This window comes from Halichoerus grypus, chromosome 12 (genome assembly GCF_964656455.1).
Source record: "Halichoerus grypus chromosome 12, mHalGry1.hap1.1, whole genome shotgun sequence".
Classification (NCBI taxonomy): domain Eukaryota; kingdom Metazoa; phylum Chordata; class Mammalia; order Carnivora; family Phocidae; genus Halichoerus; species Halichoerus grypus.
The window spans coordinates 87391497-87404896 of record NC_135723.1 but is presented as its reverse complement, the minus strand read 5'-3'; the positions used below and the strand labels follow the sequence as shown (position 1 = coordinate 87404896).

Genomic DNA, 13400 nt, shown 5'->3' with positions numbered 1-13400 from the left:
GTGGTTGCAAAGGGCTAGAGAGGATTAAGGAAATAAGAAGAGGTTGGTAAAAGGGCCCAAACTTTTAGCCATAGATGAATAAGGTTGGAGGATCTAATATTTAAAAAAAAAAAAAAATTAAGAGCTAATTGGAAAAAAAAAATCTAACCAAGGGCTTGACTCAAAGGAAAGAAAAAAACTCAAGCACTTCAGGGTCAAAAGAAGCAAGTTTAGTTATTCACTTATTCATTCAACGCAATCCAGGTAGGACCGGAAGCAATGGCAGAAACTTCTACCTCACCCAGATACTTCTGGAAATGAACAAATTTCTAAATAATGAAGCATTTTCTCCAAAAATGGATGTCCATGGAACATCTAAAACTCAAATGACAGACATACAGACACATGTGACTAGGAGAGAGCATTCTATAATAAATGTGTTTTGAGTGTCATTTGACTGCTATCGTTAGCACAATATTACCTAATTTATCTGGTAACCTGGACCACTCAGAACTTAAAGAACAGGAAAGAAAGAGACATCTCAATAGGCAAAATTTACTTAGGTTACAAAATCCATAGTTAAGAGCTCAGGCACTTGATACCAGTTGAGTGTTCTCTTGATTACATATTCTACCTGCAATTCTAGCGACCTTGGTTCCTGCCTTCCAAGCTTATACCACACTTGTTAGGCAGCTTAGAAGGCACGAGGAGCTTGTCTGAGACAGACATAATAAGCATCTAGATAGGATAACCTACCACCACACAGCAAGGGGAAAAAGACAAATGGCCTGAAAAGCAGACAAGTGAGACAGAAAGAAACGTAAGTCTGGGGCTGGTTCGAAGTGCGGACAACACTGTACAGGCCTCTGGAGGTGACAAGGGGACCTCTGACATGCTGCAACACATTCAATAAAGGGTAGTGTGCAGAGTTCAAATGAAGCATCAGTTCACCAGGTTCAAAATGATGGCCCTTCAAACCATCAAGGTAAGTCTCAATGTGCTCGGGATTTTGTGGCAAAAAGACCTGAAAGAGTTCAGAGCACATAACCCCAAAATAAGCCATTTTGGCATATTTTGAGTTAAAGCCACTTGAAAAACAGCAAATACAAGAAAAACACTCTGACCTTCCCTCTTCTTCTTAAGAGCAGGAGATGAAATTCCTCCATGAAAGATGTCCTCTCTAGACCAGAAGGAAAGTAACATGCTTACCATCAAGGACGAGAAGCTGGGAGTGAAAGAACTATACACAAATAGGTCTTGTTAAAATAACGCTCATCTTCCTAATTTAGCCTCCTCACATAGCTCAGTCACTTGTCCACAGTTGCCTTTGTTAAACCTAATATAACAAAGCAAGTAGGTTTCACCATGTCTTTGAGCCTTTTTTTATGAGGGGCCCCAGGTCATAGAAAACTTACATGAAAAACATTTGTATGCCTTTCTACTCTTAATCGTCTTTGTCCATTTTCAAACCCAGCCAGGGGCCCTAAGAAGGTGAAGGAAAACTTTTTCCACTCCTATAGACCTAATGTGAGAAATATATTTTATAAACTTTTCCACTTAAAAATGTTAGAATACAACCTTTGGTCTTAAAGGAATGAGATTTTGCTTTCTGAAATATTAAGCTGCATTGAAAATCAGATTCCTAGACAGTGTGAAAGAAATTAGACATTACCAATCTTCTTTTTAGAGAAAATATGATACAATAGTTAAGCGTTTACTTACAATAAAGCAATCAGTCTCCATCAGAACTAAGATTTAGTTTAGATTTAGAGCCATTTAAGAAAAAAAAAAAAACAGTAAGGATAAAGCTTTAATTACAAAAACAAAGAGCCATATGGATCTGGCTATTATGACAGCACAATCCCGAGGTCTGTGAAATGCAACTCATTTCGGTCCTGGCACACAAGCCTTAAAAAAATGGTTAAACAAGCTCAAAGTATCTTTGAAGCATCAATGGTGCACTGGGTTTCCGATTTTTTCTGCACTGAATTAAAAGTTAATAGATGTTGCAGGCAGTTCCTCTACATTCCTTAATCTGCAACCCTCCAAACTCTAGGAAATAAAAGCAGCCCCTACCATCGCTTTGCAGTCTGGAGGAACAGCAAAATGACATGGTGGGGGAGCTTTGAAGTTTGTTAATAATAGAAAGGGAAATATACCATCAATGCCAGAGGGGGGAGCTCAGAGCAAAGGGAAAGATCATGTTTATAATGGGCAAGAAAGAGAAATTCTGAAAACCTTCTCAGCTTTCACATAATATCCTTTTTTCTCTTTTTTTAGTGTTCTCTTTTGAACGATGGGTTCCAATACCCTTTGAAATAAACAATCCCCCCCACCACCACCGCCATTTTTTCCTAGGTAGAGGGAAAATAAATAAAAGTACTGCCAACAGTAACCAGTTTAAACACTGGGCAGGTGTCTGAAACCTCTGCTTTAGGGAAGTCTCCAGCACACAGCCTCCCCTCTCTAATCAGTTTTGTTTGCAAATGAACCTACACAGAAGGATTGGCATCTAATGATGCTGGAGGCACAGTGAAGGAATTAGCCCAAGACAATCATTATTTTAAAGAGGTGTCTGGCTTCCCCCACTTTCCTTTATATGTTTACTTCTAAAGACAAAATGGAATTTTAATAGGCTCTTTCCATAATTAAAGAGACTATCTTTGTATATTCACTGCCCTTTTCACCACTAAGGAAATGCAATGACTTTACCAAAGAAAGGAGTCACTGGCCATTATCTTCTCCTAGAAACAACTTCCAAGTACAGACAGGTTTGCAGAGATAGCCAGGGTCAACCATGCACCCTTCTTTCAGCTCTGAATTGTTAGTATTCCTTTTAACTGGGCTTTCAATCCTGAACAATTTTGTCAGTGACCAGAGACACAAAATTGGCATTAAAATAGGTACAATCAAACAATAAGGTTTTTGATTCTATAGGGAAAGTTTAGGCTCCCAAATCGGTACATAAAGGAAATCTTTATAAGGAAACAGCATCCCTTTGTAGCCACAACAATACTGAGTAACAAACCACATTAAAAACTCAACAACAGGGGCGCCTGGGTGGCTCAGTTGGTAACCAAGCGACTGCCTTCGGCTCAGGTCATGATCCTGGAGTCCCTGGATTGAGTCCCGCATCGGGCTCCCTGCTCGGCGGGGAGTCTGCTTCTCCCTCTGACCCTCACCCCTCTCATGTACTCACTCTCTCTCATTCTCTCTCTCTCAAATAAATAAATAAAATCTTTAAAAAAAAAAAAAAAACTCAACAACATACAACAATAAGCATTTCTTTCTTGATCACATATATGCTGGTTATCTGGGATTTGGCAAAAGACCAAATCCAAATGCACAAGCGCATTTCAAGCCCTTGCTAGTGGCATTATCTGCTGATGCCACTGGTCACGGTAGGTGACATGTCCGAGACCAGTGCAATGGAAGGAGGAAGTATACTCTCACAGAGACAGGGCTGGAGACGGGGTTAAGGAATGACTATCTGCTGAACAGTCTACCACATCCTCAGATACAGGCTGCTGGAGGTTTCTGTTGTTTACCCACACCTGGTATCCTGCTGTTAATGGAATACGAAAAGGTCTCCTCACTACATCATCTTGGTGAAAGAGACCTAGTTTTATAAGCTTCCATTTAGAGGATCACTAGAAAATAAGAACAGAGTGGGAAAAAAACCTTTAGAATTGAATTATATTGTATTTCTGAGTATAAATGGACATGATTAGGAATTTTATAGCATCTCAGTAATCCGTTAACTAATAAATTGTCTACCTTACACCAGCATCAACAATCTTTTATACAATTTTAGCTTTACATAGAAATATCCTTCTAGGCAACAACATTACAAAGAACAGAGAAGGTAGAAAAAATCATGCCAAGGTTTCCAACTTGGATAATGTAAGCAATAGCGATGGCACTGGCAAAGACTGGAAAGCACTTAACAGATTTATAGCAATTATTAACAAATCTTTACAGTAAATAACATTATAAGATCAATTTAAATCTTTTTTTTTTTTTAAGAGTTTTATTTATTTATCTGACACAGAGGGAGAGAGAGAGAGAGAGCACAGGCAGGGGGAGGCAGAGCGAAATGGAGAAGCAGGCTCCCAGCCGAGCAGGGAGCCCGACACGGGGCTCGATCCCAAGACCCCGGGATCACGACCTGATCCAAAAGCAGACGCTTAACCAACCGAGCCACCCAGGCACCCCTATAAGATAATTTTAAAAGCCTCTGATTGTCCACATACATTTAGGAGTTAACTTGTCAACCACATAACCAGTTAAATCCTACTGGGAACAAGATGTGGGATGGAGATAGACTGGAGTGTGTGTGTGTGTGTTGAATGTATGTATCTAAGTATGCGTGCACAGACATATAACAAAACGTGATTAGGACAGGCCAATGAACCCCAGGTTCAGATTCCACTGACAACTACTGAATGCCTACTATGTGTCCCATACAGTATCTCACAAAAGCCACACTGTGAGGAATTACTATTTTCCATGTTTTATAAATGAGTAAAGTGAGCCTTGGTGAAGTTCTGTGATTTAAACAAGATTACTCAGGGGTAAGTGTATGCCTTCAGCTCAGGTCATGATCCTGGGGTCCTGGGATGGAGTCCCTAGCCCAGTGTCAGGCTCCCTGCTCAGCGGACAGTCCGCTTCTCCCTCTCCCTCTCCCTCTGCCCCTCCTCCCACTCACACACTCTCCCTCTCTTTTGCTCTTACTCTTGATGTCTCTCAAATAAATGAATCTTTAGATAAAATAAAATAAAATACAATGAAATGAAATAAAATAAGATTACTCAACAAGTTAGTCACAGAGCCAGAATTTAAACATAAATCTTCTAAATAAAAGCCTATTTTCCCCCTCTACCACCCCATGCTAATCCCTAAAAATGCTTTTATTTCTTACCTTAGCCAAAAGGCAGATTTTTTTTATATTTTCCCAATCTCAATGCCCAACACTACATGAATGGAGTAAACCAGAAACACAATTATCACCTTAACGGCCTTATAATGCTCCCTAGGAGATGTCCCACAGATATCGACAAATATAACCAGAGTTCGGGAATCTGTTAAACCTCTTACTCTAATACCAGGTATCAATCAACTGGTGACAAGTTACAAAAAGGAGAAAATCTCAATACGTTCAAGTAATGTCTTCATATTCTGCTTCCTGGAATGAGTTTTAACTGAAGTAATTGAACTGTTTCCCATAAAGCCTTATAAAATAAAGACTTTGTCAAAAGGAAGTGAAATGTATACTCTTTGTATTCAAAGGCTCTAGATTTCTACCTACAGTCTATAGCTTTTGCACAGTGATTCTCAACTTCATTAAGGGTCCAGTCTATAAACCTATCCTTCATGGCACACAACTCCACTTAACATGCAAATGTGGCTCCTTCAAGAACACTGCCTCAGACACAGGGTAATCTATGCTTACTTACGCTATGCTACATTTAACTTATACATATATTACTCCGGAAGAGCAGAGTAGGGAGGAAAGGCTGATAAAATGGATTCCTCCATCCACAAGGGTGATTAGGAAAGAAAAGAATACTAGTAAATAGATAGCAAACCTCCATTAACTTGTCTCACTTTTAGATAATTAGTTGTGAATTTTTTAAGGCAAGTGACTCATAAGGGAGGGTGCAAATTTATTGTCTTCCACAATCCAATAATCTTGGCAGCTATGAAAGTTATCTATTTATTGATGGGCAACTGTAATTTATCTTCCCTAGGTAAAATGCAGTTATTTAAATGTTTTTCTCCTTTTATGAACGCTGGCCTCAGCAGTAAACATGTAAATGACTTCACAAGAACAAAAACATTCATTAAATGTCAATAAAGCCCAAAGCAAAGCTATAAACTGTCAGAAAATGCTATAGGAGGTCAGCGAGGTCAGCGATGGACCACCAAGCTCAGACAGAGGAGTGAATTCAAGAAGACTGTGAGGCTAAGAGCTGGGCAGGGAAATCAGGACCAAGGATTCTAGCTGTTGCTCTGCCATTAAGTCTGTGTGTGACCTTTAGAAACTCACCTGATCACTTTAGGCATAATTTTGCTCATTAAAAAACAGAGGAGTTGGATTACATTCATTTATTCAGAAAACATTGACTGAGCACCTACTCTTTTACAGCACTGACTAGGTGGAGTGGATATAGCAGTGACCAAAACAGACAAGGTACCGGATCACAGGGACCTTCCATTCCCATGGGAAGATGGATTCATTAGAAACCCTCCAGCTCTAAAATTCTGTGACCGTTCAAAGCTTCAGGTCATAACTCATTCCAGTACACATGATGTTCCAAAAGGCAGGAAACAAATGGTAAACTTATTTTTAACAGTATGTCAGTTACATTTCAAACAATATGCCCAATTTGGTGGGAATATAACATGGTGCAGCCAATTTGGCAGTTTGGCAGCTCCTGAAAAAGTTAAACAGAGTTACCATATGGCCTCAAAATTCCATTCCTAGGTATACTCAAATTCTAAATACATCTTCACGTAAGAACTTGTACATGAATGTTCACAGCAGCATTATTCATAATAGCCAAAAGTGGAAACAATCCAGAAATGCCTCAACTTACCAATGGATACATCAAATGTCCACACAAAGGAGTATTATTAGGAAATAAAAAGGAATGGTGTACTGCTACATGCAATAAAATGGATGAACCTGAAAAACATGATGCTAAGTGAAAGGAGTTAGTCACAAAAGATTATGTATTATACCATTCCATTTACATGAAATGTTCAAAATAGGTAAATCCATAGAGAGAAAGTAGATTGAAGGTTGCCAAAAGGCTAAGAAGGAGGAATGGGAGGGAACTGCTAATGGTGAGTTACTGCTGATGACTAGGTTCCTTTTTAGGGTGGTGAACATGTTCTGGGACTAGGTAGTGATGAGGGATGCATAACCTTGTGAATACACTAAAAACTACTGAATTGTACACCTACCAAACTATTGAATTGTACGCTTCAAAAGGATGAATTTTATAGGACGTGGATTCTATCTCAATTTCTTAATCTTGAAAACTAAAACAATTATGGAAAAATACTGATCCCAAAAGGTAATAAAATCAAAGTGGCACATTGAAATACAAAGTAGATGATTTGCTAGTGAAATATTTACAGTATTCAGATTAAGATTTCAAAGTAAATTTTACACTTGGCTCATTATTTTAGGTCCAAGGCAAACACTGTTAAAGTCAATTAAAAGATATGAAAAGCCATGTTTCTATCAGTTCTCTCTCTAATATTCTAAGTCTTCATTGTTCCAGTACGCTTGCACCTAAATCAATATACTCCCTATTTCTCCTTCCTCATTGTTTTTTTTTTTTTGTAGTTTTTAATTTTATTATATTATGTTAGTCACCATACAATACATCATTAGTTTTTGATGTGGTGATCCACGATCCATTGTTTTCGTATAACACCCAGTGCTCCATGCAGTACGTGCCCTCCTTAATACCCATCACCAGGCTAACCAATCCCCCCCTCCCCCCTCCCCTCTAGAACCCTGTTTGTTTCTCAGGTCCATAGTCTCTCATGGTTCATCTCTCCCTCCAATTCCCCCCCCCCATTTTTCCCTTCCTTCTCCTAATGTCCTCCATGTTATTCCTTATGTTCCACAAATAAGTGAAACCATATGATAATTGACTTTTCTGCTTGACTTATTTCGCTTAGCATAATCTCCTCCAGTCCCATCCATGTTGATGTAAAAGTTGGGTAATCATCTTTTCTGATGGCTGAGTAATATTCCATTGTATATATGGACCACATCTTCTTTATCCATTCATCTGTTGAAGGGCATCTCGGCTCTTTCCACAGTTTGGCTATTGCGGACATTGCTGCTATGAACACTGGGGTGCATGTAGGCCCTTCTTTTCACTACATCTGTGTCTTTGGGGTAAATACCCAGTAGTGCAATTGCTGGGTCATAGGGTAGCTCTATTTTTAAATTTTAGAGGAACCTCCACACTGTTTTCCAAAGTGGCTGTACCAACTTGCATTCCCACCAACAGTGTAAGAGGGTTTCCCTTTCTCCACAACCTCTCCAACATTTGTTGTTTCTTTCCCTGTCCATTTTGGCCATTCTTTTTTTTTTTTTTTTTTTAAACATCACAAATATGATTTTTTATTTGTCACCATTAAATGTCTGACTTTTAAACAGATTCTTGGACTGGTGGTTCATATCCATCAGCTCGTTCACCTTTAGCACCGGTCTCATCCCCAGTAGCTTTTCCAGAACTACTACCTGCACCATGAAGCTCCATGAGCTTTCCCAATTCAAACTTGGGCTTCTTCAGCATTTTTACTTTTCTAACGAACACATCATGGAGTGGATAAATAGACTGACAAGCCTTTTCTATATCTTTTCCGATGCTGTCTGGAATCAATTTATTGACCACTTCTTTCAAGTCATTTGTTTGCACCTCTCGGGTCACGATTTCCATCATCTTTTTCCGAATTTGACGGACCTGTTGGTGCTGAGCATAAGAGGTCTTCCAAATCTGACTATTGCGTTTTTTAGTAAAACCAACACAAAATAGACGAAGCAAATAACCATCGGTAGTCTTGACATCAACATGAGCTTCAATCATGGTCTGCCATTTTTTGACCATGGAGCACATTTTGTCACGGGTAAGATCCATGCCATGGAAATTAGTCAGGCAGTTTTTGCCCTGAACATCCTCAGTAATTAGCTTGAATTTCCTAAACGCAACTTCATCGTTCTGCAAATCAGCAAGGCTCACTTCAAAAACACGACCCTTAAGGCCATCAGATGCGATTTTGGTTCCTTGAGTTCTTGTGACTAATGTTTTTCCAATATTTCTTATATTGAACATAGCTGGTGCTTTCACATCATACCAATCTTTCTTAGAAAATGGATCAACCACTTTCTTCTTGGCTCCCTTTTTGCCACCTTTCGTAAGGCGCTTGTTTTTGCCGACCGCCATGGCGCTGCTCAGGGAGCCAAAAGGCCCATTTTGGCCATTCTAACTGGTGTAAGGTGGTATCTCAGTGTGGTTTTGATTTGGATTTCCCTGATGGCTAATGATGATGAACATTTTTTCATGTGTCTGTTAGCCATTCGTATGTCTTCTTCAGAGAAGTATCTGTTCATCTCTTCTGCCCACTTTTTGACTTCATTATTTGTTTTTTGGGTGTTGAGTTTGAGAAGTTCTTTATAGATCTTGGATACCAGCCCTTTATCTGTAGTGTCATTTGCAAATATCTTCTCGATTCTGTGGGTTGCCTCTTTGTTTTGTTGACTGTTTCCTTTGCTGTGCAGAAGCCTTTTATCTTGATGAAGTCCCAAAAGTTCATTTTTGCTTTTGTTTCACTAGCTGCTGGAGATGTATCCTGAAAGAAGTTGCTGTGGCCGATGTCAAAGAGGTTACTGCCTATGTTCTCCTCTAGGATTTGGATAGATTCCTGCCTCACACTGAGGTCTTTCATCCACTTTGAGTTTATCTTTGTGAATGGTGTTAGAGAATGGTCGAGTTTCATTCTTCTGCATGTGGCTGTCCAATTTTCCCAGCACCATTTATTGAAGAGACTTTTTTCCATTGCATGTTTTTTCCTGCTTTGTCAAAGATTATTTGACCATAGAGTTGAGGGTCCATATCTGGGTTCTCTATCCTGTTCCATTGGTCTGTATGTCTGTTTTTATGCCAGTACCATGCTGTCTTGGTGATCACTGATTTGTAATATAGCTTGAAATCAGGCAACGTGATGCCCCCAGCTTTGTTTTTCTTTTTCAACATCTCCTTGGCGATTCGGGGTCTTTTCTGATTCCATACAAATTTTAGGATTGTTTGTTCCAGCACTTTGAAAAATGTCATTGGAATTTTGATCGGGATGGCATTGAAGGTATAGATTGCTCTGGGTAGCATAGACATTTTAACAATGTTTATTCTTCCGATCCATGAGCATGGAATATTTTTCCATCTTTTTGTGTCTTCTTCAATTTCTTTCATGAGTGTTTTGTAGTTCCTAGAGTATAGATCCTTTACCTCTTTGGTTAGGTTTATTCCGAGGTATCTTATGGTTTTTGGTGCTATTGTAAATGGAATCGTTTCTTTAATTTCTCTTTCTACAGTTGCGTTGTTAGTGTATAAGAAAGCAACTGATTTCTGTGCATTGATTTTGTATCCTGCCACATTACTGAATTGCTGGATGAGTTCTAGTAATTTGGGGGTGGAGTCTTTTGGGTTTTCCACATAAAGTATCATGTCATCTGCGAAAAGAGAGAGTTTGACTTCTTCTTTGCCAATTTGAATACCTTTTATTTCTTTTTGTCTGATTGCTGTTGCTAGGACTTCTAGTACTATGTTGAACAACAGTGGTGAGAGTGGGCACCCTTGACGTGTTCCTGATCTTAAGGGAAAGGCTCTCAGCTTTTCCCCATTGAGGATGATATTCGCTGTGGGTTTTTCATAGATGGATTTTATGAGCTTGAGGAATGTTCCCTCTATCCCTATACTCTGGAGAGTTTTAATCAGGAAAGGATGTTGTATTTTGTCAAATGCTTTTTCTTCATCAATTGAGAGGACCATATGGTTCTTCTCCCTCCTCTTATTAATGTGCTCTATCACATTGATTGATTTGCGAATGTTGAACCACCCTTGCATCCCGGGGATAAATCCCACTTGGTCGTGGTGGATGATCCTTTTAATGTATTGTTGGATCCTATTAGCTAGGATTTTGTTGAGGATTTTGGAATCCATATTCATCAGGGATATCGGTCTGAAATTCTCCTTTTTGATGGGGTCTTTGCCTGGTTTGGGGATTAAGGTAATGCTGGCCTCATAGAATGAGTTTGGAAGTTTTCCTTCTGTTTCTATTTTTTGAAACAGCTTCAGTAGAATAGGTATTATTTCTTCTTTGAATGTTTGGTAGAATTCCCCAGGGAATCCATCAGGCCCTGGACTATTGTTTTTTGGGAGGTTTTTGATCACTGCTTCAATCTCGTTACTGGTTATTGGCCTATTCAGGTTGTCGATTTCTTCCTGTTTCAGTCTTGGCAGCTTATAGGTTTCCAGGAAGGCCTCCATTTCATCCAGATTGCTCAGTTTATTGGCATATAGTTGTTGATAATAATTTCTAATAATTGTTTCTATTTCCTTGGTGTTAGTCGTGATCTCTCCCCTTTCACTCATAATTTTATTAATTTGGGTCCTTTCTCTCTTCTTTTGGGTAAGTCTGGCCAGTGGCTTATCAATCTTATTAATTCTTTCAAAGAACCAACTTCTAGTTTCGTTGATCTGATCTAGTGTGTTTCTGGTTTCTAATTCATTGATTTCTGCTCTAATTTTAATTATTTCTCTTCTAATGCGTGGCTTAGGTGTCGTTTGTTGCTTTTTCTCTAGTTCTTTAAGGTGTAGAGTTAGTTGGTGAATTCAGGATTTTTCTATTTTTTTGAGTGAGGCTTGGATGGCTATGTATTTCCCCCTTAGGACCGCCTTTGCAGTATCCCATAGGTTTTGGACCGATGTGTTTTCGTTCTCATTGATTTCCATGAATTGTTTAAGTTCTTCTTTGATTTCTTGGTTGACCCAAACATTCTTGAGCAGAGTGGTCTTTAGCTTCCAAGTGTTTGAATTTCTGCCAAATTTTTTCTTGTGATTGAGTTCCAGTTTTAGAGCATTGTGGTCTGAGAATATGCAGGGAATAATCTCAATCTTTTGGTATCGGTTGAGACCTGATTTGTGACCCAGTATATGGTCTATTCTGGAGAAAGTTCCATGTGCGCTCGAGAAGAATGAGTATTCTGTTGTTTTAGGGTGGAATGTTCTGTAAATATCTATGAGGTCCATCTGGTCCAATGTATCATTCAAAGCTCTTGTTTCCTTGTTGATTTTCTGCTTAGATGATCTGTCCATTGCTGAGAGTGGAGTATTGAGGTCTCCTACAATTAACATATTGTTATCAATATGACTCTTTATTTTGGTTAACAGTTGGCTTATGTAGATGGCTGCTCCCATGTTGGGGGCATAGATATTTACAATCGTTAGATCTTCTTGTTGGATAGACCCTTTAAGAATGATATAGTGTCCTTCTGTGTCTCTTATTACAGACTTTAGTTTAAAATCTAATTTGTCTGATATAAGAATTGCTACCCCAGCTCTCTTTTGAGGTCCGCTGGCATGGAAGATAGATCTCCATCCCTTCACTTTCAGTCTGGATGTATCTTTAGGTTCAAAATGAGTCTCTTGTAGACAGCATATGGATGGGTCCTGTCTTTTTATCCAATCTGCAACCCTGTGCCGTTTTATGGGAGCGTTTAGGCCATTCACGTTGAGAGTGATTATTGAAAGATATGAATTAATTGTCATCATGTTGCCTGTGAAGACGTTGTTTTTATAGATTGTCCCTGTAAATTTCTGTTGTAGATCACTCTTGGGGTCTTTCTCCTTTTATAGAACCCCCCTTAATATTTCTTGCAGGGCCGGCTTAGTGGTCACATATTCTTTCAACTTCTGCTGGTCGTGGAAGCTCTGCATCTCTCCATCCATTCTAAATGACAGCCTTGCCGGATAAAGTATTCTTGGCTGCATGTTCTTCTCATTTAGTACTCTGAATATGTCTTGCCAGGCCTTTCTGGCTTGCCAGGTCTCTGTGGATAGGTCTGACATTATTCTGATGTTCCTCCCTCTGTACGTAAGGAATCTCTTCCCCCTAACTGCCCTTAAGATGGTTTCCTTGGTTCTAAGATTTGCAAGTTTTACTATTACATGCCGGGGTGTTGGCCTGTTTTCCTTGATCTTAGGAGGGGTCCTCTCTGCCTCTAGGACTCGAATGTTTGTTTCATTCCCCAGATTAGGGAAGATTAGAGCATTGCTCTAATCAGCTACAATTTGCTCAAATACATCTTCTAGCCCTCTCTCTCTCTCTCCACTCCCTCCGGGATTCCAATTATTCTGACATTGGAACGCCTCATGGTGTCACTTATTTCTCTGATTCTATTTTCATGGATTCTGAGTTGTTTTTCCCTGGCCTCCTCTTTTCCCTTTTTATCTATTATACTGTCTTCCAGATCGCTTATTCGCTCTTCTGTCTCAGTTACCCTAGCTGTTAGATTATCTAGATTGGATTGGATCTCATTGATAGCATTTTTAAGTTCTGCCAATTCACCTTTTATTTCTGCCCTTAGAGACTCTATGTTGCCATTAATTGATTTCTCCATTCTAGCCATTGTCTTCACAATTGCTGGCCTGAATTCCATCTCTGACACCTGAATTCCATCTCTGACATCTTGGTTATGTCTGCATCCATTTGTAAATCTGCAGCATAAGTCATAATCTCTGAGTCTTTTCTGTTTTGGGGGCTCCTCCTCCTAGTCATTCTGTTGATGGGTGTTTGAGGGAATGTATAGAGTCCAAATTATTGACCAGAACTCAAGC

At 39.3% G+C, this 13400-nt stretch overlaps 1 protein-coding gene and 1 pseudogene across 3 annotated transcripts in view; both read right to left on the bottom strand.

The window, feature by feature from the left end:
* The window catches only part of EXOC4 (exocyst complex component 4), a 729394-nt gene that overhangs the window by 574583 nt on the left and 141411 nt on the right, over positions 1–13400 (bottom strand). The gene's annotated exons all lie outside the window — the stretch shown is intronic.
* LOC118535336 (small ribosomal subunit protein eS1 pseudogene) lies at positions 8113–8992 on the bottom strand (annotated as a pseudogene).